Source organism: Lithobates pipiens, unplaced genomic scaffold (genome assembly GCF_037356315.1).
Source record: "Lithobates pipiens isolate NorthernLeopardFrog02 unplaced genomic scaffold, aLitPip1_a1.2 Scaffold_25, whole genome shotgun sequence".
Lineage (NCBI taxonomy): Eukaryota > Metazoa > Chordata > Amphibia > Anura > Ranidae > Lithobates > Lithobates pipiens.
Window position 1 is genome coordinate 107,742,639 of NW_027507787.1, and position 22,689 is coordinate 107,765,327.

A 22,689-nucleotide genomic window follows, 5' to 3' on the forward strand; every position below is an offset into this window, starting at 1 on the left:
ACATTAGGCTTAATATTGTAGGGAGGAAGTATCGCTGTTCAAAGGTAAGAGATTGAAAGCTTAGCTTGAAAATGGCCGAGAATAGTTGCGTTAGTCTAAATTTAAAGGATATGCCGGTACCAATGAGAAAGCTTATATTAGACTAGTTGATCTTTGCATTACACAATCCTATTATTATTATTATTAAGATCATAGTGCAGAGAGATACTCAGTTAATGTCAGAGATACTCGGTTAATGTCAGAAAAGCAATAAAACTGTTTACATCGTTAGCGAGCGATAGTTACATTACTCTTAGTATGTGCAGCATCTCTGGTAGCAAATAGATGGTTTTGTGAACATTTTGCATTACGGTACAATTAGCGGTAGAAATCGAAGTGAATAGATTTAACCGGATTTTGAGATAGTACTCTCTATTTCTAATAAGAAATAAAGAAAAATAAGTCAGGATGGTGTGTCAGGACTGTCACATACTCAATGTGACAGTTGATGTGGCGAATTACAAATATTCAAAATAGAGCAAAAGAGTACATGGTTTATTTATATGTATGATAGTTTTATTGCATGCTTGATGTGGATGATTAAAATCGTGTAGTGAGTATAATCTATTTTTAGCATAAGAATGAAAAGGCATAACATGGCAATGAGACAAACTCCATTAGAGATGTGCGCTAGATGAAATGATGAAATGTCTCTGTATAGCCCAGATTGTCTTCTGTTATCACTTAGCCTACCCTCTAAATTCACTAGCCTCTCTATAGCCTCTCTATATACACCAGCATGTTTACAATAGCCTGTCTTCGATATACACTAGCCTATGTTCTGAATACACTAGCCCGTCTTCTGTCTTCTGTATGCCCTAGCCTGTCTTCTGTATACATTAGTCTCTCTGTATAAACTAGCATCTCTGTATACCCCAAACTGTCTTCTGTAAAAACTTGTCTCTCTTTACTGTACACACTAGCTTCTCTGTATACACTAACTAGGCTTCTATATACAATAGCTTCACTCTATACACTAGCCTCTCTGTATAATCTAGCCTCTCTATATACCCTAGATAGTGTTCTGCATACACTAGCCACTCCGTAGAAGCCAGCCTTTATTTTGTATTCACTAGCCTTTCTTCTGTATTCTGTAGTCTTCTGTATATACTAGCTTCTCTGTACACCCTTGCATCTCTGTAATACACTAAACCCTCTGTATACCACAGCCTGTCTTCTGTATACACTAGAATGTAAAAACTAGCTAGAATACACCAGCCTGTCTTCTGTACCCACTAGAATCTCTGTATACACTACCCAGTCTTCTGTATACACTGTCAGCTTGGATGTATACCCAAGCCTGTCTTCTGTATACACTAGTCTCTCTATATGCTCTGTCCTATCTGTATACACTCGACTCTCTCTATACACTAAACTCTCTATATACACTAACATCTTTGTATATACTAGCTTCTCTTTAAACTAGCCTCTCTGTGTACCCCAGCCTCACTGTTTACTCTAGCATCTCTGTATACTCAAGCCTATCTACATACACGAGTCTGTATTCTGTATTCACTAGCCTTTCTTCTGTATGCTGTAGTCTTCTATATATACCAGGTTCTCTGTACACCCTTGCATCTCTGTAAACACTGTGCAAACTAGCCAGTCTTATGTATACAATCGCCGACTGTATACACTAGACTCTCTGAATACACTAAACTCTCTGTATACCACAGCCTGTCTTCTGTATACACTAGACTGTAAAAACTAGCTAGAATACACCAGCCTTTCTTCTGTACCCACTAGACTCTCTGTATACACTACCCAGTCTTCTGTATAGAATGTCAGCTTTGATGTTTACCCAAGCCTGTCTTCTGTATACACTAGCTTCTCTATATGCACTGTCCTTTCTGTATACACTCGACTCTCTCTATACACTAACCTCTCTATATACACTAACCCTCTTTGTATATACTAGCTTCTCTTTAAACTAGCCTCTCTGTGTACCCCAGCCTCACTGTTTACTCTAGCATCTCTGTATACTCAAGCCTATCTACATACACGAGTCTGTATTCTGTATTCACTAGCCTTTCTTCTGTATGCTGTAGTCTTCTATATATACCAGCTTCTCTGTACACCCTAGCACTGTAACAGTGCTAGGTTCCTGTATTACAGAAACAGAACACCAGCAATAAGGTGTATACCGTGCAGGAGGCACACAACACCCACTCTAACTTCTGCACTGCAGATGCATGTATTGCAGAAATTGAACAGCAGTAATAAAGGGTAGCTTCAGGTGTGTACTGTGCAGGAGGCACATAACACCCACTGTAACAGTGCTAGGTTCCCAAGCAGTAAAGACACTGTCCCTGCCTATCGTCCTCTTTCCCTGACCACCGCAACACACTATACAAGGCCGCCGCGCTGGCGGCCTTATATAGTGTGGGGTGTGTACTAACCCCCCTGAGCTATAATTGGCCACAGGAATCCTGCCTGTGGTGAATTGTGGCTCACCTCACAGAGGATGTCACATCTGTTCTTATTATATAGAACCTATTATGCTCCTCGTAAACTTTTTCAGTTTGGCTGAACGGCCGGACGCAAGTTGCCCCCAGTGCGGGAACATGGGGGGAGACATGATGCACATGTTTTGGAGATGCCCGAAGTTGATCGGCTACTGGACAGAGGTGACAGGAACCATTGATCGGGTGTTTGGAACCTCCACCAGGATGGAGGAGAGGTATTGTCTCCTGGGATTAGTTGAAGGAGTTGGAAACCCGGGAAGTAGCCAGATGGCAGTTCTGAGATGCCTATTTCAGGCAAGGAAACTGATTGCCCAACCCTGCTTAGCCTCCAATGTTGGCAATGACTTGGTTTTTTTCGCTTGTTTCCCAAGATGACCATGTTGGCATTTGTCAAGATGGTTGAGAGTGCCTGAAGAGATCGCCTATGGCCCCATCACCTTGAAAGTGCCTGATCTTGTCTGATCTCAGAGGCTAAGCATTGTCGGGCCTGATTAGTAACTGGATGGGAGACCAACTGGGAATACCAGGTGCTGTAGGATTCTTTTTATGTTGTTGGCGTTGACATGTTTTTTTTTTTCCGCTTGTTTCCCAAGGTGATCATCTTGGCATTTGTCAAGAAGGCTGAGAGAGCCCAAAGAAATCTCCTACGGCCACATCCCCCTGAATGCGCCCAATCTCATCTGATCTCAGAGGCTAAGCAGGGTCCGGCCTGGATAGTACCTAATTAAAGGTGCCGTAGGAATCTTTTTATATTGTTGGCTTTGACCTGTTTTTCTTTCGCTTGTTTCCCAAGGTGACCATTTTAGCATCAGTCAAGAGTTTTGAGTATGTCCTAAAGCGTTTGCCTGAGGTCACATCACCCTGAAAGCACCCGATCTCAGAGGCTAAGCAGGGTCTGGGTCAGATGGGTCAATAAAAAAAATAGGTCAACGCCAACAACATAGACCCTGGCGGTCTCGCCAGGGTCTATGTTGTTGGCGTTGACCTATTTTTTTTCACTTGTTTGCCAAGATAACCATCTTGGTATTTGTCAAGAGGGTTGAGAGTGTCTAAATAGAACACCTATGGCCACATCACCCTGAATGAAAGCGCACAATCTCATCTGATCTCGGAGGTAAACGTTAGATGTTCAGTCATTTTCTGGGACAGAGGCACTGCTCACCTCCCGAACGTAGTCTCGAGTACCAGTAAAATACCTCCAGGGCCTCCATGTAACACTAAATGCCTCTTCAGTGTTGTGAAGGGTGGCGGTCAATTCTTCCATCCGGAGAATATGATTGACTTTGGAATACCACAGCACCTTGGATGGGGGCTGAGGCTGCCTCCACAGTGCGGGAATGCAGGCCCGGGCAGCATTCAGGAGTTGCATCGTGAGGGTTTTTTTGTATTTTCGAACAGGCTGTTCGGTCAAGTGTAGAAGGCACGCTGCTGGGAACCCAAAAGTTCCTCAAGGCCGGGCATGCCCAGAAAAGGTGTCCCATGGTCCCCGTATCTGAATTTCACCTCCAACAAACATCCGGGATCGATCTATCCATTTTATTCAGAAGGTATGGGACTCTATACCAGCGTGAGACTATCTTGTATCCTGATTCTTGATATTGGTTTGCGATGGAAGCTTTATGTACTAAGGTCAGGATCATCCCTATCTGTTGTGGGGTAAATGTGATGCCTAAGTCCCTGTCCCATTTGTGGATAAATGGTGGGGGTCGACTCCTCCTCCTGACTACTCAATAGGTTGTACAGGAGGGAGAGGGTGTGTCGCACAGGTTCCCTTTTGTGACAGAGTGTCGGGGGCCCTTTGTATGGCCAGAAGAAAGTGACGAAGTTGATAAGCACTAAACAAGTCAAGCGGAGGGTCAGAAAGCTCGGCGACAGTTTGCGTGGTCGGGAGCCCTCCCGAGGGCCACACCTCTCCCAGACGCTGTTTCCCCACCACTGTCAACTGTCGCAGTTTCTTGCTGGTAAATCCCGGTGGGAAGTCTGGATAACCTATAACCGGAGTCATTGGTGATGGCAGGGGAGCAATGTGTGTGCAGCGGAACAACCTCCGCACAACAGCCAACGTAGCTCCTACTACGGGGTGACCTCTGAGGTCTTTTGGTAGGGAGGACAGGAGCCACGGGGAGGTCAATAGGGGAATAGATCCATCCTCAATCTCCATCTCCACCCACTGCTTGTGTGGGCCATTACAATGCCAATCAACGACTCTCGCTAGCAGAGTCACTCTGTAGTATTGTCTGAGATCTGGGAGACCCAGACCCCCCTTGTCCTTTGGTCTGGCAAGCAATTGCAAACGGGCTCTGGGCGGTTTGCGCGCCCAAATAAAGTCCCGGAGCAGCACCTGAGTTGTCTGAAAAAAATTGGGGGTAACCAGATCGGTAATGTCTGGAACATGTATAAGATCCGCGGGAGGGCCGTCATTTTGAATGCATTACCGAACCAGGTCAGTGTTAAAGCATGCCAGTTTCCCAAATCAGATTTCAGTCTATCCAGGAGAGGGACAAAATTAAGAGGAGCGGAGCCTCTTGGCCTCACCATCCGGGACAGATATATTCAATACAGCTGACTTGGCGCAATTGATTTTATAGTTTGATAGGCTGCCGTATCGCTGTAGAGACGCAAGTATATTGGGAAGCAAAATGTGTGGATTGGAGACGGAAAAAATTAGATCGTCAGCGTACGCCGCAATTTTGTGGTGTGGTGTGCCGAGGGTTTGGATATGCCAGTAATATTCGGGTCATTCCGAACGTGACACATAAGTGGTTCCAGTGTCAGAATAAAAATGAGGGGAGACAGAGGGCACCCCTGCCTCGTCCCATTAGTTATGGAGAAAGAGTCCGAGCACCACTTGTTCACTCGTACCGCTGCCGGCGGCGTGGAGTAAAGCGGGTTGAGAGTGCCTGAAGAGATTGCCTATGGCCACATCACTCTGAAAGCACCCAATCTCGTCTGATCTTGGAGGCTAAGACGAGTCGGGCCTGGTTAGTACCTGTAGGCTTCTTTTTATGTTGTTGGCGTTGATTCGTTTTTTTTTTTTTGCTTGTTTCCCAAGGTGACCATCTTGGCATTTGTCAAGAGGGTTGAGAGTGCCCAAAGAGATCGCTTACAGCAGCATCACCCTGAAAGAGCCCTATCTCTTCTCTTCTCTGAGGCTAAGAAGGGTTGGGCCTAGTTAGTACCTGGATGGGAGATGGCGTTGGAATACCAGGTGCCGTATTCTTCTTTTTATGTTGTTGACATTGACCTGTTTTTTTTTCACTTGTTTCCCAAGGTGACCATCTTGGCGTTTGTCAAGAGGGTTGAGAGTGCCCGAAGAGATCACCTATGGCCCCATCACCCTGAAAGCACCCAATCTCGTCTGATCTTGGATGCTAAACAGTGTCGGGCCTGGTTAGTACCTGGATGGGAGACCGCCTGGGAATACCAGGTGCCATAGGCTTTTTTTTTTATTTTTTTTATTTAGTAGTATGCGACATACAATGCAAAGGCAACTTCACAGAATGTGTGATACAAATAGTTACAAACAAACGATCATATTGCATGGATATCAGAGCCAATGGTAAGAAGTTCGAGGAGAATAGCACGTGTACAGCTTTGCGGTCATATGAAGATGAGATTAAAGCTCCATCTCGTTGGGATCCTCTACCACTTAAAATATTATTGATACTAGCCCTGCTACCCTCGAAGAGTTTAGATATCCATAGATAGGGGAAGAGTATTGTGTAGTAGTCAAATGGGGTCGGAACAAATACATTTTCTTTTCCTTTTTTGAGTTAAGAAGGGAAATAGTAGAACTGAAAGGAGGGAGAAGGGGAAAGAGAAGATTGGGGAAGGAAATGGCAGAAAAGGAAAATAAGGGGTAAGGGGGTGTCGTGGGTAGAGTGGATAGGGTGGGGTCCCCTCCCAGGGAGCAAGAGACGCCCTCGGCTCACCAGCTCATCAGCTGTCCAACGTTTGGAACAGCGATTTCCAACGATCACCATGAGCTTACTATGTCTCGCGGAGGTATTCTTCCGAAAAGCGAAACTGGGTCCAGTAGAACCATCTGTTCCCATGCTCCTCCGTTTTATCCCTCATTGTGGCAGTCAGGTCTTCCATTCGTTCAATATCATTTACCCTTGCGAACCACTGGGTCACCATTGGAGCAGATTGCTCTTTCCACTGACTTGGGATGCAGGCCCTAGCTGCATTGAGGAGATGTTTAAGTAAGGACTTATGATAACGCTTTCTCGACATAGGAGTTAGATTGAGAAGAACTGCTGCGGGATCATTGGCTAAGGAAATATCTGTGAACTTGTGGATGAGTCTCAGGACAGGCTGCCAGAATGTTTGTAATTTAGGGCATTCCCCAAAAATGTGGAGAATGGTGCCAGCCTGTTGCTCACAGTGACAGCAGCGGTCAGATTGACCTGGGAATATTTTGGCCAACACCACCGGTGTACGATACCAGCGTGTGATCAGCTTATATGAGATCTCCTGATATTTACTGCAGAGTGACGACTTATGGGCGAAAAAGAGTATTCTGTCCTTCTGTGGTTTGGAGAATGTAGTTTGTAAGTCCCTTTTCCATTTAGCTAGGAAGGGTGGATCCGTGGAGGATTGTGCGTCTGTCAGGATTTGGTAGGTCTGGAACAAGTATAGGATCCGCGGGAGGGCCGTCATTTTGAATGCATTACAGCGCCCGAACCAGGTCAGTGTTAAAGCATGCCAGTTTCCCAAATCAGATTTCAGTCTATTCAGGAGAGGGACAAAATTAAGCGGGGACAATTGCGCCAAATCCGCTGCGATGTCAACACCCAGGTAACGTATAGATTTTTCAGCTCAGTAGAATGGAAAAGCGGAGCGTAGCCTCTTGGCCTCACCATCCGGGACCGATATATTCAATACAGCCGACAGTGCAATTGATTTTATAGTTTGATAGGCTGCCGTATCGCCGGAGAGCCGCGAGTATATTGGGATGCGAAATGTGTAGATTGGAGACGAAAAAAATTAGATCGTCAGCGTACGCCGCAATTTTGTGGTGTGCCGAGGGTTTGGATATGCCAGTAATATTCGGGTCATTCCGAACGTGACACATAAGTGGTTCCAGTGTCAGAATAAAAATTAGGGGAGACAAAGGGCACCCCTGCCTCGTCCCATTAGTGATGGGGAAAGAGTCCGAGCACTCTGAAAGCACCCAATCTCGTCTGATCTTGGAGGCTAAGAAGAGTCAGGCCTGGTTAGTACCTGGATGGGAGACCACCTGGGAATACCAGTTATTGTAGGCTTCTTTTTATGTTGTTGGCGTTGATTTTTTTTTTTTTTTTTCGCTTGTTTCCCAAGGTGACCATCTTGGCATTTGTCAAGAGGGTTGAGAGTGCCCAAAGAGTTAGCTTACAGCAGCATCACTCTGAAAGAGCCCTATCTCTTCTCATCTCTGAGGCTAAGAAGGGTTGGGCCTAGTTAGTCCCTGGATGGGAGAAGGCTTTGGAATACCAGGTGCCGTAGTCTTCTTTTTATGTTGTTGACATTGTCCTGTTTTTTTTCCGCTTGTTTCCCAAGGTGACTATCTTGGCATTTGTCAAGAGGGTTGAGAGTGCCCAAAGAGATTGCCTATGGGCACATAAGCCTGAAAGCGCCCGATCTCCTCTGATCTCAGAGGCTAAACAGGGTCGGACCTTGCTAGTACCTGGATTGGAGACCACCTGGGAATACTAGGTGCTGAAGGCTCTTTTTATGTTGTTGGAGTTGACTTGTTTTTTTTTGTTTCCCAAGGTGACCATATTGGCGTTAGTCAAGGTTGAGAGTGCCTGAAGAAATCTCCTACGGCCACACCACCCTGAAAGAGCCCAATCTCATCTCATCTCAGAGGCTAAGCAGGGTTGGGACCAGTTTAGTACCTGGATGGGAGACCGCCTGGGATTTCCAGATGCCGTAGGCTTCTTTTTATGTTGTTGCCGTTGACCTATTTTTTTCCGCTTGTTTCCAAGGTGACCATCTTGGTGTTTGTCAAGAGAGTTGAGAGTGCCTGAAGATATTGGCTACGGCCACATCACCCTGAATCTGTTCCATCTCGTCTGATCTTGGAGGCTAAGCAGGGTTGGGCCTGGTTAATGCCTGGATGGGAAACCGCCTGGGAATACCAGGTGTCGTAGGCTTCTTTTTTTTTCAAATATAATTTTTTCTCCAAATAGGGGAAGACGGTCCCCCGAGTACATAATGCAACAGAGAAATACAGAGCAAAAAGCAGCTGAACAATACTTGATACAGGTATATTCGCAACTGTGAGTCTGCCTTCCATCAATCACAATGATTCGAGGCACGGATAAAGTACTGTACCAAGATCCAGGGTCACACAAACCCCAGGTCCCTCCGGCATAATCCATCCAGAGGGGGGTGTGGGGCCGTCATTCCCAATTTTCCACTCTTTCCAAAAGAGAGAGGGGGTGGAGGGGGTGAGAGATAGGGGAGGAAGGCAGAAAAGAGAAGGGTTGAAAGATCAGAAAAGGAGAAGAGGGGACGAGACACGATGGCAGCCACTGTCTAAGGGGCCAGTCAAGGAAAGCTCAGAGCACTAAGACGATAGCAGGCGACATCCTTCCAGCGAGAACATAAAGGTATTCCAGATGTCCCAGGTTTGTTTAAAAAATTCTTGTTTACCTTGTGATGTGAGGATCAAGTCCTCCATTTTTTTTTAATGTCCTCTATTTTCCTAAGCCAGTGAGTAATGAAAGGGGGGGAAATTTTTTTCCAATAGAGAGGGATGCAGGATTTCTCCGCATTTATCAAATGCCGTAAAATTTATTTTTTTGTACTTCTTAATGGGAATCTGTGAATGGTGCAAGAGAAAGAATGCAGCCTCTTCCTGGATGGAGAAGTCTGTGAATTTTTGTGTTATGCATCGGATCTCTGTCCAGAAGTCCACCAAGCTGGGGCAGGACCAAAAAATGTGCAGCAACGTGCCCTCTTCTTCTCCACACCTCCAGCATATGTTCGAGGAAGAGGGGAAACATTTCTGCAGCTTTGATGGTGTCAAATACCACCTGGTGAGAAGTTTAAAATTCGTCTCCTGTATCTTCGTGCACAGCGAAATTTTGAGAGCCAAAGTGATAATGCGTTGTCTCTGTGCTGGGGAAAATGAGCAATTAAGGTCCTTTTCCCAGTTGGACAAGTGTGGGTAATCTGTTTGAGAGAGAATGTGGGCCAAAGGGCCTTTGCTCCTGCATAGAGTCTCAAACTCCGTCTGAGGGCGGGCGAACGTTTGAGGATTGGGGATGGAATGGAGAAAATGATGTCGTTGCGCCGCTCTCCAAAAAGGCAGTTGGAAAAGCCCTGTCGGATCTGTTTTTTTTATTAACAGCACAAGTTTATTGAACAACTCAGTTATAACAAGATATTACAGTAGGTACAAACATAGGTGACGGACAGTAATACATCTTACATTAAGGAAAATTCCTGACAATGATAGTATAGACTCCAATATAGCTCACTCCACACACGTATGCAGATTTTCCACCCACCTATCCCATATTTTGTGGTATTTGGCTGGACACCCACGATTTCTATACACCAGTTTAATCAAGGGTAGCTTACTATTAATGCCCATTACCCATTCCCGCATAGTAGGCATGGTTGGACGCATCCAGTATTTAGCCACAAGCTTTCGTGCGGTAAACAGCGTAGAGTGCAAAAATGTAGCCAAGTATTGATCAACAGAGGTAGCAGGAAATATACTAAGTATGCAACTCTTAGGGTCAAGTTGAAGGGGTGAACCCATGTGGTCATGTAGAAACCTGACAATCTGCCCCCAATACTCCTGGACCAATGGGCATTGCCAGAGAAGATGGTAGAAAGTACCAGACGTACAAGAGCAACGGGGACACTTCGGGTTATAGTCAGGATGATACTTAGCTATCCGGATAGGGGTGAGATAGGACCTGTGTATCACATAGTACTGCGTTAGTCGGTCAGGTAGGCTAAGCGAAGCCTGTTGAACGTTCTCAAGGGCATCCTCCCATTCCTCCCCATCAAAAGGACCTATGTTCTCTTCCCATCTCAACCTGGCCCATTCAGTGGTTTGCGCCACCAAGCGGGCCCGGAGTAGGCCGTATAGAGTCGAGATCAATTTAGCCGGTTCGTCTCCCATAATTACATCTGTCAAAGCCAGCGACTGTACATTCGGGAAGTCCTGAGCAAATTGCGCACGAAGCACGTGTCGCAATTGCAAGTAGCGAAAGTGCATATGAGGGGGTATGTTAAATACCACTTGTAGGGAGGGAAAATCCCTTACGCCCATAGGAGTCACCACCTGATACAGAAAAAGTATCCCTCTAGAAGCCCACAAGTCTACATCTGGTAAGCCAGACAACTCACGAAGCAGGGGGTTGCGCCATAGCGGTGTATGTGAGTGGTAATAGTCAGCTCCCAGTAATCTAAGGGCTAGTTTCCAAATACTCCGGTGGTGTGGCAGGATCCGGGACCGGGCATCCCTAACCCCACCACCCCGAAAAATCATCTGAAGGGGAGTATCAACAAGGGATTCAGCCCTCCCGCCCACCAAGGCCTGATATCTGTGACTATCCGCTCTATGGAGGTGATAAAAATGGGAAATCTGGGCTGCTATGTAGTATGTGTGGAAATCAGGGAGAGCCAGTCCCCCCATAGAGGTCGGGTTTTTAAGTGTGTTCCATGCCAACTTATGTCTAGATGGGCCCCAGATAAAGGTGTTTAAGACACCGTCTAATGTTTTAAAGAACGCCACAGGGACCATGAGAGGGGAATGCCAAAGTACATAAAGGAGTTTCGGCAGGAGGATCATTTTAGTAATATTGATCCGTCCCATAACCCCAATGGGGAGACGGGACCATGCCTTAGTCTTCTCCCGCACATACAGAAGCAGTGGTTCAAGATTAAGATGAATATACTCCCCAGGTTCCCTTGTAACCTGCACTCCCAAATACTGAATGGAGGATACCCTGGAGAGCGGGAGAGAAGCTGCATCCCGGTCCGGGGAGAACAAGTCAATGGGTAGAACCTGCGACTTGGTCCAATTAATACGCAGACCGGAATGACCACCAAACTCCTCTATGACCCCCAGGGCAGCCTCCAACGACCGACCCGAGTCCTCTAAATACAGTAAAGTATCATCCGCATAAATACTTACCGATTCCACCAGAGAACCGCGTCGGAGGCCTACTGCAGCCGGGTGTGCCCAAAGTGCAGCAGCCAACGGTTCTGCCGCCAAAGCATATAACATAGGAGACAACCCTGACGTGTGCCACGGCCCAGCTGAAAGGGGTCCGACACCCATCCGTTAACCGCTACTCTAGCCATTGGGCGATAGTATAGGAGAGTAATCCATTTAACAAAATTGGGGCCAAACCCAAATTTACCCAAGCATTCCCAAAGATTATTCCACTCAATGGAATCAAACGCCTTAGCGGCATCCAGTGACACCACCACCCTCGAGCCTACTCTGTCATGCTCAGCCTGGATATTCATATATAACCGGCGGATATTAATGGCCGTGTTTTTCCCAGGCATAAATCCCGTTTGATCCGGGTGAACAAGTGATAGGATGACTCCACTCAGACGGGTGGCAAGTACTTTAGCCAAAATTTTAATATCTGCTTGGAGCAGCGAGATGGGGCTATAGGAATCCGGGGAGTGGGGATCCTTTACTGGCTTGGGTATCACTATAATAACTGCCTGCCGTAGAGTATCAGGTAGGGACCCGGAGTCAAATATGTGTATATAATCTCAACAATTCTGGCACTAGTGTCTCAGAGTAGTGGGCATAGAAATCCAGGGGAATACCATCCAGTCCAGGGGCCTTAGCCGTTGCAAGGGATGCCACCGCTAGCCTAATCTCATCTGCCGATATCGGGGCCTCAAGAGACTCAACCTGAGCCTCAGACAGGTGGGGAAGAGAGATATCTCGGAGGTACGCCCCCGTCTCAGTCCTCGGCCTATGTACCTGCGACTCATAAAGGGCAGCATAGTAAGCACGAAACATGGTGGCCACTGTTGGCGGATCAGTCACCTCCTCACCCCCATTGTCAGTCAACGAAACCACCACCGGGGGCTTGGAGTCCCGATGCGCCAAGTAGGCCAGCAACTTTCCCGCCCTCTCTCCTTGTTCAAACACCCGTTGCTTAACAAAAAACAACTTTTGCTTAGCCTGTTCAATGTGGAGGTGATCTACTAGCCTTGTGTGGTGTCGTAATACCTGGGCCTTAGCAGGTGTGGGGTCAGTAGTGAAGTCAGTGGTCACCGAGTCCAGCTCCCGTAGGGCATTAGATAGCAAAGTCTTGGAGGTACGCTTCAAACGGTTAATCCGGTGTGTTAAAGGGGAGCGTACGTGCAGTTTAAAAGTCTCCCAGGTACAGTCAACCGGAGCCGTCCCCTGATTAGTAGTAAAGAAAAACCCCCATTCATCCCCTAAGTCTTCGCTGTCACTCAAGGCGGTTAACCAGAAGGGGTGAAGCCGCCATGGTTTCGGTCCAGTAGGTCGGGTCAAGGAAAAAGTTGCCCAGCAAGGAGCGTGGTCTGACAATGATCTAGCATAATAGCCCGTGTCTACTAGCCTGGGTAACAACTGGGCGGACACAGCAATATAATCTATACGTGGCATGGTGGAGTGAGTTGCAGAGAAACAGGAGTAAACACGTTTAGCCTGATATTTAAATCGCCACAGATCTGTAAGAGAGAATTCCTGAAACGTGCGACCTAGACCAGTATCTCCCGGTAAATGATCCCCTCGAGTAGAGCTCATTCTATCCACCCCCGGATTCAAAACCATATTAAAATCACCCAGCCAAATTGCTGGGACATTAGGGTGTTGAGCCATAAAAGATAATCCCTCTGTAATTAGTCTATGATCGTAAGGCGGGGGTACATAATAGGCGAGAATAATGTACTGTTCTCCGTGCAATAAACAGTGTATAAATATATATCTGCCCTGCGGGTCTGTCTGCAAAGAAACCAAGGAAAACTGTGCCGTTTTAGATATCAATACAGACACCCCGCGAGAATAGGACGTATGGGTGGCGTGGTAGGCCCATCCAATCCACGGGCGACGCAAAGCTAATTGCAATCTCCCAGTTACATGCGTCTCCACCAGGACTGTGATATCCGCTCTATAAGTTTTGAGACACCCAAACACTGCCGCCCTCTTAATTTTATCCCGAATCCCCCTGACATTCCACGTCAGCAACTTCAGGGTACCCATGGCGTGGTCTCAGCCAATATCACAAGGAGGAAAATAGTATCCAAACCACCCGTCAAAGCAGTATCCATTCCCATATTCATCAGAGTATACATGAAAAAGAGACATTTGTCTGTTCCATAACCAAATAAAGCTTGTGCCATAAACTAAGCATAAAACATAACATACTATAACATAATAACTACAACCCATTCCCACCCTCCCTGCTCTCAGCCACCCCAACTTGGCTGGAGCTCCCTTCCCAAAACAAACCATAGAACACTAGGCAATGTCAATAACAATAAGTCACAGGGGTGGACTTTGCCAGATATGGACCCAGTGACAAGACCAAGTCTTCTCCCATCATAACCCGGCTTGTAGGCCGGAGCCGGACCATGTGTCCATTTCCCACCCCACTCCCATTGGTGCGGTGCCCAGTTCAGCAGCGGGACATAACAGTCCAGTAAAGGGCATGTATCAGGAGAAAGTCAAAGTTCTGCAGTCCCATGCAGCAAGTCCAGATGACCCGCGTCCCCCCCACCCCCCCAGGGAAAGGGCCCAATAGAGCCCGCCAAGCGGGTCCCCCAAACTAAGAGGGAGGGGGAAGGGGTATTGTGTAACGAACCAGGGGGATGCCCGCAGAGCGTGGCCATAGGCAGCAGTACATGTTCAGTCAACAAGAGCAACGCCCTTCCATGTTAGAGAGGGGGAACAGAAGCATCAATTCAGGGACTGAGGATAATGAACCACGCATAGGCAGTCCAACAGCGATCTGCTTGCACACGGGCAAATAGAAAGGGGGGGAGCAGATAGAGTACTCACAAATCTTCCAACGATTTTAGTCTCGAGGTGGCCGATTTCGAGCCGCGTCTCTCTGGTCCAACCAGGAAACCGCCATCTCAGGATCTTCAAAAAAGTAGGCCCTATCTTCCCCCACTACGTGGAGTCTGGCCGGGTACAACATGGCGTACTTGAGGCGCCTCTTGACTTCCACGAATCGGGAACGACGTTTTTGAACTTCTGCGGAGAAGTCAGGAAACACTGAGATATGTCCGTTCTGAAACGGGATGTTGCCTTTTTCACGAGTAAGGCGAAGGATGGCATCCCTATCCCGGTAATTTAGCAGCTTAGCAATGCACGTGCGTGGAGGTGCCCCCTCCGGCGGCGGGCAGGCAGGCATTCTGTGGGCCCTTTCAATAATAAATGAGGTAGAAAACGCCTCCCTACTGTAGGCCCTAATCAGGAGAGATTCCAAAAATGTCGCCGGGTCAGCCCCCTCGGAGCCCTCTGGCAGGCCGATAAAGCGGAGGTTAGATCTACGGGCCCTATTCTCAAGGTCGTCCTGTTTCTGGGCCAGCTGCTGGAGCTGCCTTTGCACATCCTCCTGGGCATGCTGCAGAGGGAACAGGACATCTTCGGCCTGACTGATCCGGGTTTCAGTTTCCTTCACTCTGTCACGCAGTTTAGCCATGTCCTGTCGGATAAGTGAGACATCCACCTTAACCTCCTCAAGCTTAGTTGTCAGTGTGGTCTGGCAGGTAGAAATCGCCTCAAGCACCTTCGCCGTGTCAGAGGTAGCAGGTTCTGCAGCCGGAGTGGACTGTTCGCCATGTTGGCCCTCATGGTCCCGCCAGAACTTTTCAAGAGATGCCGCCGCTGCAGACTGCTTCTTCGTCGGAGACATCGTCCCAATGTATGCACGAGAAAGTAGCGGGTATTACACCGGTAAGATCGTAGGTAAAATAGTCAGTGGGCACCCAGGATCACTACAGGAGATCGCGGTAGGAGCGGAGCTCAGGTCACAAGCGTCCTACTCCATTGCTGTCCAGGCCACGCCCCCCCCCCCCACATGGCGCTTCTTAGCGGAATTCGGGAGTGAGCTTAGAAAGTTTGTTTCGATTCCAGTCCAATACACGCCCCAGATGGGAGGCCAGGTAGTAGCGTCGCAAGTCAGGAAGAACCAACCCTCCCTGTTGTTTAGACAATGTCAGCCGTGACCGCTTAAGTCTGGGATTTTTGTGGGCCCAGTTAAATTGAGTGAGCAAGGATTAAGCTTGCTTAAAAAACGGGACTGGAATCTGGATCGGGAGAGCTTGGAAAAGATAAGTAAATTTAGGGAGTATGTTCATTTTAATGAGATTGCATCTCCTGAACCAGGAATGGAGGCCAGAATGCCACCCGTGAAGCAAACTGCGGATCTTAGTGACAAGGGGTGGGGGGAAGTTCAACATAAACGTACGCGCGATGTCCGGTGGAATGTAAGTACCTAAGTACTTAAGGGCTGTATGGGTCCATTTAAATCGAAAATTAGACTGCAAGTCTATTAACGTTTGCGGGGGGACTGTAACCCCCCATGGCCTTTGATTTCAAGAAGTATCCCGTATATCTGGAATTCCCGAAGGAGATTTGGCAAGGAAACTCTGGGATTCGTCAGCGAGAACAGCATGTCATCCGCGTAGGCAGATATCTTGCACTCAATAGTACCCGTTTGGAGTCCCGTTATGTCTGAGTTTTGTCGAATTGTGGAGAGAAAGGGTTCCAATGACAGTGCGAATAATAGGGGCGACAGGGGGCAACCCTGTCTGGTCCCATTCCCGATGTCAAGGGGAGATGAGAGACCCCCATTCGCTTTGACTTGAGCTGAAGGGCGTGAGTATATCTTACTTATCCATGCCAGCATCCGTTCACTCAGACCTATATGGCGAAGGACCGAGAACATTAATGTCCATTTGACCTGATCAAAAGCCTTCTCGGCATCAGTACTCATGAAAAGACAAGGGGTCCCAGATGACTTTGCTTTATGGATCAGGGTAAGCACCTTAATGGTGTTGTCCCTATCTTCCCTGGTGGGAATAAAACCTAACTGGTCAATATGTATAAGGGACTGCAAGTGATGTGCTAATCACGTGGCGAGGATTTTAGAGAATAGTTTTAGGACCGAATTTAGGAGGGAAATGGGTCTGTAGCTCCCACATAGGCCCGGGTCTTTGCCCTCCTTAGGTATCAACGAGATGTGGGCTCTAAGGGTATCCTCAGGAAAATCTCCATTTGAGCTCAGAGTATTAAATAAATTCACCAAGCGCAGGCCGAGAATAGGGAGGAAGGTCTTAAAGTATTGTGCGGTATATCCGTCAGGGCCCGGAGCCTTACCCACCTTCGGAGGTCCCATGGCCGTCTGGACTTCTACCAGTGTGATCGGGTCCTCCAAGTACTCCCGTGATTCCGATGAGAGGGTTGGTAGACCAGAACCGGTTACATATCTGTCTATATTGTCCTGTCCAGACCCTGAATCGGGCAGGTTGTAGAGATCAGAGTAACATTTTTCAAAGACTTCGGCTATTTGGGTTGGGGTAGAGGCCCTCTGGCCATTCTCATCTATCAACTGTGGTATGTAAGAGCCAGATTTCAACTCCTTTACCGACCTGGCTAAGATTTTTCCGCATTTGTCCCCTGACTCCTACGTCAGTTTACGCCAAAACTGGAGTGCCGCTTTCGCTTTATAATGGAGTAGGTCAGCAATATGGGTACGGAGTGTCCCCAATTCAATCTCTAAGGTCCGTGAGGGGGCATGTTTATGTTTCGCTTCCACAGAGGCAAGTTCACGAAACAGATTAGCAAGCTGTTCCTTCCGTGTTCGTTTGATGAGCGCCCCGTGCCTGATAAGTACCCTGCGGAGTACTGACTTGTGAGCCTCCCAAATTATCCCCGGGTCACAGTCCTGCGTTTAGTTTTCTTGGAAATAAAGGTCCAATTCCCTGGTTACATCTGCTAAAACTTCCGGTATCTGGAGGAGGCTCTCATTAAGGCGCCAGAATAGAGACCTAGGTGAGGGGTTCCTAGAGAGGGTGTAGGTAAGGGCTACAGGAGCGTGGTCGGACCAAGTAATATGGCCGATGGAGGAAGAGCTCACCAAGTGCAGTTGGTCATGTGGAATCAAGAAGAAGTCTATCCTCAAGTATGATTTGTGAGGGGAAGAGCAAAAAGAGTAGTCCCTTTCCCCAGAGTGTTGCAGATGCCAGACATCAACTAATTGGTCATAATCTAGCCTATGTGTATACACTAGCCGGTCTTCTGTAGACATTAGCCTCCCTGTATAAACTAGCTGGTCTACTGTATACACTAGTCCGTCTGTATACACTAGCAAGCTTGCATACACTAGCCTCTCTGTGTAACCCAGCCTCCATCTCTGCATACCCAGGACGTTCTTCTCTATAATCTAGCCTATTTGTATACACTAGCCTGTCTTTTGTACACATTAGCCTCTGTGTATAAACTAGCCGGTCCTCTGTATATACTAGTCCATCTGTATACACTAGCAAGTATGCATACTCTAGCCTCTCTCTCTGTATACCCTAGCCTCCATCTCTGCATACCCAGGACAATCATCTGTATAATCTAGCCTATCTGTATACATTAGCCTGTCTTTTGTACACATTAGCCTCTCTGTATAAACCAGCCGGTCCTCTGTATACACTAGTCCGTCTGTATACAACTAGCAAGTCTGTGTAACCAAGTCTTCTCTCTCTGCATACCCTAGCCTCCATCTCTTGCATAAACCAGGACCTTCTTCTGTATAATCTAGCCTATCTGTATACTCTAGCCTGTCTTTTGTACACATTAGCCTCTCTGTGTAAACTAGCCGGTCTACTGTATACACTAGTCCATCTGTATACACTAGCAAGTCTGCATACTCCTGCCTCTCTGTGTAACCCAGCCTCTCTCTCTCTGTATACCCTAGCCTCCATCTCTGCATACCCAGGACGTTCTTCTGTATATAATCTAGCCTATCTGTAAAAAATAGCCTGTCTTTTGTACACATTAGCCTCTCTCTATAAACTAGCTGGTCCTCTGTATACACTAGTCCGTCTGTATACACTAGCAAGCCTGTGTAACCAAGCCTCTCTCTCTGCATACCCTAGCCTCCATCTCTTGCATAACCAGGACCTTCTTCTGTATAATCTAGCCTATCTGTATGCACTAGCCTGTCTTTTGTACACATTAGCCTGTCTGTATAAACTAGCCGGTCTACTGTATACACTAGTCCATCTGTATACACTAGCAAGTCTGCATACTCCTGCCTCTCTGTGTAACCCAGCCTCTCTCTCTCTCTGTATACCCTAGCCTCCATCTCTGCATACCCAGGACGGTCTTCTGTATAATCTAGCCTATCTATATATGCTAGCCGGTGTTTTGTACACTTTAGCCTCTCTGTATAAACTAGCCGGTCTTCTGCATACATGAGTCTCTCTGTATACCCTTGGATGTCTTTTGTATACACTAGCTGCTCTTTATACATTAGCTCTCTGTATACCCAAGCCTCTCTGTATACACTAGTCCGTCTGTATACACTAGCAAGTCTGCATACACCAGCCTCTCTGTGTAACCCAGCCTCTCTCTCTGCATACCCAAGATGTTCTTCTGCAGACATTAGCCTCCCTATATAAACTAGCCGGTCTTCTGTATACACTAGTCCGTCTGTATACACTAGCAAGTATGCATACTCTAGCCTCTCTCTCTGTATACCCTAGCCTCCATCTCTGCATACCCAGGACGTTCTTCTGTATAATCTAGCCTATCTGTATACACTAGTGCATACAGACAGACTAGTGTATACAGAGGACCGGCTAAAGTGTACAAAGACAGGCTAATGTATACAGATAGGCTAGATTATACAGAAGAACTTCCTGGGTATGCAGAGCGCTCAGCTTCAAGGGATGGCCAACGTGAGTAATATGAGGGACACTCCTCACCCCCGCCCCCACCTACCAGATCTGACTTTCATCCCCTTGCCCTCTCTGCCCCGGTCATCTGGTGGCAGTTTTATGCACTCCCTGGCCCCCACCCATTCATAATCCTTACCGACCTTTCCTTCTGCTGCTCACAGGAACACACTGGATGACTTGTCTAATTAACCAACTTGTACAAGACACCGCTATCCTCCTGTCTGACACCAGTCCCCCTTGGAGGCTTTACCCCTCACTGTTTGAGTGGTCCCTGCCTCTCCCTGGATGCTCCACATATACCACAACGACATTGTCAGAGGGGCACCACTTGACAGGACACGGGGCTGTCATGCCGGTGGCATCTCCCATTGGAGGAAGGGATGATGGCCCCAACCCCTTGGCAGCAGGTTCTTTCATGTACAGACCAGGGCGGCTCATCTTCCATTCTGGAGTCTTGACCTTAGATGGGGGAGTTGCACTTTGGGGGGTCTGAGTGATACCTAGTGCGCTGTACTGGAAGGGCTTGACATTCCTGCATATGTGTCCCCTCCCCCTGGATGCTCCACACATACATCGACGACATTGTCGGAGGGGCACCACTTGACAGGACACAGGGCTGTCATGCCGGTGGCATCTCCCATTGGAGGAAGGGATGATGGCCCCAACCCCTTGGCAGCAGGTTCTTTCATGTACAGAACAGGGCGGCTCATCTTCCCTTCTGGAGTCTTGACCTTAGAGGGGGGAGTTGCACTTTGGGGGGTCTGAGTGATACCTAGTGCGCTGTACTGGAAGGGCTTGACATTCCCGCATATGTGTCCCCTCCCACTGGTTGCGCCCCTCGCCCCCCCCTCTGGCCCCCACCTTCTCTTTGCCGACATTGCCTTCTGCAGCTTTCGGGGACCCTGGATGACTTATTTATTGAGCCTATTGGTACGAGACACTGCTTCCCTCCAGGGTGACTCTGGACCCCCCTGGAGGATTTACCCCTTACTGTTTGGGCAGTCCCAGCCTCCCTCTGGATGCTCTACACAGCCCCTGATGGCGATGCAGGAGAGACACCAATTGGCGGGCCCCAGGACTGCTGCTCGGATGAAGTCTCCCGTTGGATGGAGGGATGGTGGCCCCAGCCCCTTGCCTGCCGGATTTTCCATGCACCGACCAGGGCTGCTCCTCTTTCATCTTGATATGGTGACCATGGAGGGGAGGAGTTGAAATTTATGGGGTCTGGGTGTTTGCTGGTGGGAGTGCGCTAAAGGACTTGACATTTCCGCATGTTTGTCCCCTCTCCTCTGTTTCCCCCCTCCCTTCCCCCCTTCCCACCCTTCCCTTCCCTCCTTTCCCTCCCCCTTTCCCCCTTCCACTCCCCCTTTCCCTGCCCCTTTTCCCCCCGGGGCGTGGACGGGGGAGAGGGGGTAAGGAGAGGACAATCTGCATGTACTTTAGGGGTATGGGACGGGGGGTGGTGGATCCCATTCTGTGATGCCTTTTCTGTTGTGACGGGCTCCCTCGTGCATGCCTACGTTTAGGGCGAGCCGAGGAGACCCCTCAGTGCTGACAGTTATATGCTCTACCTCTGTTTTGGTTATACTATTGTTTTTTGGTTCTATGATGTTACTGATTGTCTTTTATTTGCATACCGGTATCAGACGTGACATTTACCACTGCCGGGACTGGGGGGACTAGGATTCGGGGGCTCCCTCTCCGACCTGTCTACCCACCAACCCAAGTAGGACAGCGCTTTAAACCCAGTGTACATCTGGTAAGCGCTATAGCATAATTGTGCTGTTTTTGTATACCCTTCCTGTACTGTTGAGTGTGGACAACCCTTAATTTCCCTCTCCCCCTGGGGTTGAGGTGCCCGGCCTCTTTTTCCCTTTACCTTTCCTTCCATTTGCCCTTCCTTTCTCCCCCTTAGTTCCCGCCATGCATTACCTACCCAAAACCTACCTTGGTTCAACTTTCTTTCCTTTTCTCTGACGTCCCCCTCCCCCTCCCCGAGGAGCGAAGGCAGACTCAGTCAAGGTCACCTCTCTAAACGTTTAGGGACTGAACTCCCCTGAAAAACGGTGGATCCTCCTGTGAGAACTGAAGACTTCTTGTACTGATGTGGCCTTTATACAAGAAACACATTTTAAAAATACTAGCCTCCCCTTTCTATGGTCGAGATCCTTCCCTAAGGTCTACCACTCTACTAACCCCTCCTCTAAGACCAAGGGAGACTCCATTCTGATCTCTAGCAGGCTCCCCTGGGTTCTCCAGGATTCTCTGGTGGACCCGGGGGGCCGATATCTTTTTCTTAGGGGCCACATTGGAGAGCGCCTTTTTACATTTGCCACTGTGTACCAAGACACGTTCCTCAGAACTACCCTGCACAGATTATGTGACTTTCGGGAGGGCCAGTTGATATTAGGTGGGGACTTTAATGTCCCCTTTAGCCATCGGTTGACACTTCTGCCTCTTGCTCCTCGCTCCTCATTTCCTCTAGAAAGCGGATTACTAAGTGTTTACTGAATGACCAATTAGTTGATGTCTGGCATCTGCAACACTCTGGGGAAAGGGACTACTCTTTTTTGCTCTTCCCCTCACAAATCATACTTGAGGATAGACTTCTTCTTGATTCCACATGACCAACTGCACTTGGTGAGCTCTTCCTCCATCGGCCATATTACTTGGTCCGACCACGCTCCTGTAGCCCTTACCTACACCCTCTCTAGGAACCCCTCACCTAGGTCTCTATTCTGGCGCCTTAATGAGAGCCTCCTCCAGATACCGGAAGTTTTAGCAGATGTAACCAGGGAATTGGACCTTTATTTCCAAGAAAACTAAACGCAGGACTGTGACCCGGGGATAATTTGGGAGGCTCACAAGTCAGTACTCCGCAGGGTACTTATCAGGCACGGGGCGCTCATCAAACGAACACGGAAGGAACAGCTTGCTAATCTGTTTCGTGAACTTGCCTCTGTGGAAGCGAAACATAAACATGCCCCCTCACGGACCTTAGAGATTGAATTGGGGACACTCCGTACCCATATTGCTGACCTACTCCATTATAAAGCGAAAGCGGCACTCCAGTTCTGGCGTAAACTGACGTAGGAGTCAGGGGACAAATGCGGAAAAATCTTAGCCAGGTCGGTAAAGGAGTTGAAATCTGGCTCTTACATACCACAGTTGATAGATGAGAATGGCCAGAGGGCCTCTACCCCAACCCAAATAGCCGAAGTCTTTGAAAAATGTTACTCTGATCTCTACAACCTGCCCGATTCAGGGTCTGGACAGG

The 22,689-nt window shown here is 48.1% G+C and overlaps 3 pseudogenes; all 3 read left to right on the forward strand.

The window, feature by feature from the left end:
• The first annotated feature begins 2,924 nt into the window (after positions 1–2,924).
• LOC143931689 (5S ribosomal RNA) lies at positions 2,925–3,043 on the forward strand (annotated as a pseudogene).
• A 2,781-nt stretch (positions 3,044–5,824) lies between these two features.
• On the forward strand, positions 5,825–5,943 carry LOC143932250 (5S ribosomal RNA; annotated as a pseudogene).
• Positions 5,944–8,522: 2,579 nt separating this feature from the next.
• On the forward strand, positions 8,523–8,641 carry LOC143932026 (5S ribosomal RNA; annotated as a pseudogene).
• The last annotated feature ends 14,048 nt before the right edge of the window (positions 8,642–22,689 follow it).